General features: G+C 45.4%; 1 protein-coding gene across 8 annotated transcripts in view; it reads left to right on the top strand.

Moving 5' to 3' along the window:
* SORBS1 (sorbin and SH3 domain containing 1) overlaps positions 1–6,219 on the top strand; it is a 289,445-nt gene that overhangs the window by 141,798 nt on the left and 141,428 nt on the right. The window lies entirely within an intron of this gene.

Here is a 6,219-nt window from a genome sequence, read left to right as displayed (position 1 = left end):
CTCCCTCCCCCGCAAAACAGCTGTTTCGCGGCGCAAGTGCTGGGAGGTAGGGGAGAGAAACAGGACACGGCGGCGTGCTCGTGGAGGAGGCGTAGGCAAGCTGGAGTAGGGGGGAGGGGAGCTTTTCCGTGGGTGCTCAAATTTGCCGCCCCTGCAAATTTGCCGCTCTAGGCCTAGGCCTTGGCCTTGTTGGCCTAGGCAATAATACGCCGCTGGTGGGCAGACCTCCAAAGGTGCCAACATTTGGATGCTTAGCTGAACCTCTTTAGAATGGGAAAGAAGAACCACCCATAAACTGCTACTACTCATTGCTCTTTTTACCTCTTCCAAAGGCCCATGAGTGGCTTCCTGTGCTCCCCATGTCCTCTCTGGCGCACCCCATGCTGTGTATTGAGGTTCAAGTTTTGCTGTAAGAACCATCAGCATGGGAGAGGGTTTCTGTATGCTGTTTCCAGGTTCCAGTTTCTCTCTCCACACCCAAACCCACCTCTTCTCCCATGTGGTCAGTATTGAGCTCTCTGCTTTGAGCAGCATTTGGGAATTGCGCCAGGTTCAATGCCTTGCCAACCACCGGGACAGAGCAAAGGGATGGTCGGGGCAGCCCTAGACTAGCTCCCAGCAACTGGCACCCTAGGCGAACCATGCAATCGGCGCCTCCCTCCCCAAGCCCCAAGACAGATCTAGGCTGAGCTTTTTGGTAAACTGGGAAACATTTTGCCCCTTTTTTCCTTTTAATGTTTTTTAAGCATTTTTTTTGTAAACAGAAGCTTAATTATTTGGTATGTCTGTCCATCCGTCTGTCCAACCAATGTTTCTAAGATAAGATAAAATAGAGACATGAAATTTTCAGAATAGATTTGTACACTACAGCTAGATGATCAGTCAGATTTCAAATAAAAATACATTAAAAATGTTAATTGTAATTTTTACTATTACAAATCCAAAATCATCCATTACGCTATCCTGCTTTAACTGCCATTACCACCACATCCAATACAGAAAGAAATAAGAAAACTCTTCAATGAACTTTAACCTGTATTTACAAAACACTCTGAATAAAAAACACTCTGTGCTCTTAAAACATGACTTTTCTTGCTTTACGTTTTGAAAATTCAGTCAATAGTTCTTTTAGATCCAGTTTTCCAGCTATTTCATGCTCTATTGACATTGTGGCAGGTCCAACAAGTCTCTCTTGCACCATTGTTGAACGCAGATATGTTTTTATCAATTTTAACTTTGAGAAGCTACATTCCCCACCAGCTACGGAAACTGGCAAAGTTAAAAGAATGCATAGAGCTTTAAAAATGTTTGGAAAAATGTTTCAGAAACAAACTTCAGTACTTCTTCAGGAGTGGAATGTTTCTTAAATCGTTTTGAAAAAGCCTGAAGCTCACTACACAAATCTGTAGCATCAATGTCTCTTGAATTTTCATGAGTCAATGCCGACTCCAGTTTTATACAAAATTCTCTTATCTGTTTTGTTGTTTTCTTTTGCAAGCTGTGGATATCATCTAGAAAGCCAAATTAGCTCTAGCTGCTGCATCTGTTGAAATCTTTCGTCAACCAAGTGAATAGCAGTATCAAGGACTGCGAAGTAGAAATTCACTTTGAACCTTTGTTTTGGGTTCTGAATGGGTGTGTCTCGTCCTTCATATGAAAACTGCTGTTTCTTTTGCCGAATGCGAACTGGCTCTGGTTCAAATTCTGTTGGAAAGTCTATTTCTTCAGCAAGCTCGAGAGAATCTACCAGTGTTCTTTTGAACCCTTCATCACTTCTGAATTCCTCCAGAATATTTTTAGTTTGCTGCAGTTTTTGAATAGCAGAATGTATGTTCAAGTTATTTTCCTGAAGTTGCTGTGACAAAGCTCTGTCCTTGTCTCCGTGGGTCCTGCATTTCCTGACGGATTTAGCTAGCCTCAGAGGCTCACTGTGACCCTCCTCTTAACCCTTCTCTCTCTAGAGACAAGGGTCACAGTCTACTGAGCCATTTTCATCATAAGCCAGCGAGGGAGGTGAGGAGAAGCGATCCTCCCTTTCACAGTCTCTGTTGTCTCCCAGTCTCAGTGATTAATCAGGGGGTAAAGGGGGAGCCCGGGCCCGCCCTCTACTCAGTGGCGTAGCCAGGTTTTAAGAGGAGGGGGAGCAAACCTAAAAAAGGCACCCCCCTTGGCTCCGCCTCTGGCCACACCCTCCCCCTTGGCTCCTCCTCCGGCTGCACCACTGACCACCCCTCCTCCCCGCTCCTCCGGCCACCATGCTGTGCCCCCCCCCCACTCCTCCAGCCATGCGCCCGCCGCCCCCCCATGGCTGCCGGCCGCGCTGTGGGCGGCCAGCCTGCATCCCCCCTCACTCCTCCAGCCACGGCTGCAGAGCCGGGCCGCATGCTGCGCCCCCCCTGCTCCTTCGGCTGCACACCCACCGCCCCCCCATGGCTGACAGCTGTGTTGCGGGCGGCCAGCCTGCGTCCCCCCCTTGCTCCTCCAGCCGTGCTGCAGGCGGCCAGCCTGCGTCCCCCTTCACTCCTCCAGCCACGGCTGCAGGGCCGGGCTGCATGCTGTGCCCCCCCGCTCCTTTGGCCGTGCTGCGGGTGGCTAGCTTGCGCTCCCCCCCTCGCTCCTCTGGCTGCATGCTGCACCCCCCTCGCTCCTCCAGCCGCGGCTGCGGGGTCGGGCCGCATGCTGCACCCCTCTGCTCCTTCGGCCGCACGCCCGCCGCCCCCCCCATGGCTGCCGGCCGTGCTGCGGGCAGCCAGTCTGCGCTCCCCCCTTGCTCCTCCGGCCGGTGGCTGGCTTTGGAAAGGCGCCGCTTTTGGGCAAAGGGGTGAGGGGAAGCGGCTGCTTCCCCTGCATCCCGCTAGCTACGTTACTGCCTCTACTCTGGGCTCCATCCCAGGGACCCTAATAGTATCAGCTATGGTAACTGACCTTTTAGGAACAGGACACACACATACAATTCCCTGGGCTACTTCCCCACAGCAGCCCCCACTTCCTCCAGATCCACTTCACCCTTACCTCAGGGCCTCCTTCCTTGTACCTAGTATGGTGTATACAGCTCAGTCTCTCCAATAGCACAACTTCTCACCGCTCCTGACATGCACACCCACCTGACTAACTGGGAGGCTTTTTAACTAGTTTCAGCCAGCCCCTGATTGGCTTCAGGTGTCCCAATCAACCTAGCAATCTCCACTGCTTTCTGGAAAGATCTTAATTGGCCCCAGGTGTCTTAATTGACCTGGAGCAGCTACCATTTACTTATCCTGGTACCAGGAATTTGTTTAGCCTGGGGCTAATATATCTATCTCCCATTCCTTTTCTATAGCCATCTGGCCTTGCCCCATCACACTGCTTACTAGTGAGGTTAATCTTGAAAAGGATATTATACCACAAAATGAGGGAAGTCAAAAATTTGAACTTGGAAAGGCCAATTGCAGGAGCTTCTGGATCTGAACGTGCCATATTGCCAGATGATCCAGTAAAGGTAGTATCATCAGAAATTTCAATTAGGGCATCATAAATGTTTCCAAGTTCATAGCGAAGAGGCTTCAAAGCATCAGTGAGACTCCCCCATCTTGTCTGACTAAGTGGTTTCACAGTTAGAGAATTCACATAGCGAGTCAGAATCTCCCAACCGCATGTTGAGCCTGAGAAAAACACAAACACGTTGCTACAGGTCAAAGAAACTGCTTGCCTCCAAACAGCATCTAGCAGCATCATTGACAACCAAATTCAGAGAATGCGCACTGCAAGGAACGAAAAAGGCCCTAGGATTGATTTCCATCATTCTCCTTTGCACATCATTGTCTTTACCCTTTATATTACACCTCTACCCCGATATAACGTGACCCGATATAACACGAATTTGGATATAAATGAGGTAAAGCAGCGCTCCGGGGGGGCTGCACACTCCAGTGGATCAAAGCAAGTTAGATATAACGCGGTTTCACCTATAACGCGGTAAGATTTTTTTGGCTCCCGAGGACAGCATTATATCAAGGTAGAGGTGTACTCCCATTATTATAGCCTTGGCCACGTACGTTTTCAACAGATAAAGACATTGTTTCAAGCTCTTGTAGAATAGTTTCAGTCATAAATGCTCCAGTCGTCTCCTTCAGTGATAAGAAACCCAAAAAATGTTCCTTTATGAGCACTTCAACATTGTCATCTGCAGACTTTTCCATATCCATAAAACGAATGATCATTGTCATTTGTTCAACATGCCTCACATCTGGTGTACAGTCCAGTATTATTGAAAAGTATTTTGCAGAATGGGCAGCTTCTACAATTTTCTTTTTAATGGCATTTGCTAGGATTTGAATCCGTTCATTCTGCATATTTTTTCCTAAGTAATGAACCTGTGTTTCATGATCAGTTATTTTACGTGGATGCTCCTTCATGACTGGATCAAACACAGGTAGATATTCAACAAATTTTAAAAAGTTTCCATTACCTGGAGTATATAATTTTTCATTTCTACCGCGGCCACGGAATGCTAAATTTTGCCCAGCGAGAACTCACTAAAGCAATCAGATGCTCTAATATTTGTTGCCAATATTCTTCTTTTTCCTTGATCACACGTACATTTTCTTAATCGATAGTTTTTCCTTTTTTCAAATCATAATTCAAGTTCTTTCCAATTTTGAAAACATTACAAATGTTCGGTATTTCTTTCATGTGAAGAGAGAATTGAAGATATGTTTTTCCAGTCCTTCGAACCATTTTCAGTAAGTGATGTACCAATTGCTTGATTTCTAAACAACTTGCAGCAAAAGCAAAACACAGAGTCCTTTGACACTGAATATTGTAACCAGTTTTGATGAATTTCTGCCCCATTAATGAGTTTCCTCTTGTAATGCTGAGCAGAGAATTTTCTTTTATTTCCATCCTTAGGGAAGGGAAATTCATGAACTTGTTCGTCCATGTTTCACGAGAATTTGCCACACACTGTCATCACATCTGGGCCATGAAGCTGGGTCCCCATACTGTAAAGGTGCCACCGGACTCCTTGTTATTTTTGTGGATACAGACTAACACAGCTACCCCGATACTTGTAACTTGTTTGTAACTTCCTCATCCTTTCTTCCTTCTACTTCATTTACTTCAATTTCTGCATGTGTCTCTGAAGGTGAATAAATTTTCTCTACTTCCCTATCAGTCTGATGTTATGAGCTGCCTTCATCTAGAAGTAAGTTTTCCATCATCTTGAGTTTCCAAACTGCTTTTTTGTGGATGTGAGCTACCCTCATCTCAAAGTAATATACCTTCATCTTGATGTTCCAAACTGCTTCCATGCGGATGTGAGCTAACCTCCCCTCCAAGTAAAATTCCTTCATCTGGATGCTGTGAACTGCTTCCATCTTTATTTGGATTAAAGAGAAGATATTTCAGGAAGGTTCCCTCCTGTTTTGCTTGGTCCTTTTCCTTCTTAGCCTTTCATTTACAATACTCAGCTCCTGAGGCTTTTCTTTTTCCTCTTTCTGCCATTGGGCATTTGAATATTGTTATGTGCTGTGCTCCCGACTGTAAGCATTATAGCGTTAAGAATGGCTGACACACCCACCACATGATTGGTGATTTAAACCACATTGCAGCCATCCCAACACGTCTTTTCACTGCTTAAAGGTTCAATGATTAGTAACATACACTCACTTACCTATTAAAACAGTTAGTTACAGCATTTATACGGCAACAAAATGACCTTTTTCGACGTTATAACCCGACACCGGTTGTTTGGAAAGTAAATCCCCTTCCTCCTGGTTACCTGCTTGGAGTGTGACGTCATCACTTTCGTAGTCTATTAAGCGTTAACGCTGTTACTTTTTTATGTACCTTATTTATTACATGTGAACCAGTTATAACAAAGAAAAGTTCATAATTATACAGCCCAATAATAACGCTTAAAGATACTCACATTTTGGATTTATAATGCTGAAAGATGTTATTCTTTATTCTTTGGCACCAAGAAATACAATTTTCCACGGTATTCGCTTGATTCTTAACCATCTACTTGCGATGTGTGTTAAAATGACCGTTTGACATGTATCAACTCGCGATATCTCCACTCTACATGAATTTCAGCTATGCGACCTTGATGTATATTTGAGTTAGGTGTCACTAGCATTGCAGCTCTTGCCACTGGCGGATGTGTTTCATTGTGGCTGAGTTATTGCTTATCAAAATTGCGGAGTGTCATCTTGACCCTGCGTCACAAATTGAAGAAAA

This window comes from Malaclemys terrapin, chromosome 7, assembly GCF_027887155.1.
Source record: "Malaclemys terrapin pileata isolate rMalTer1 chromosome 7, rMalTer1.hap1, whole genome shotgun sequence".
Lineage (NCBI taxonomy): Eukaryota > Metazoa > Chordata > Testudines > Emydidae > Malaclemys > Malaclemys terrapin.
Note: the sequence above shows the minus strand (reverse complement) of the source record. Positions and strands in the feature narration are given on the sequence as shown.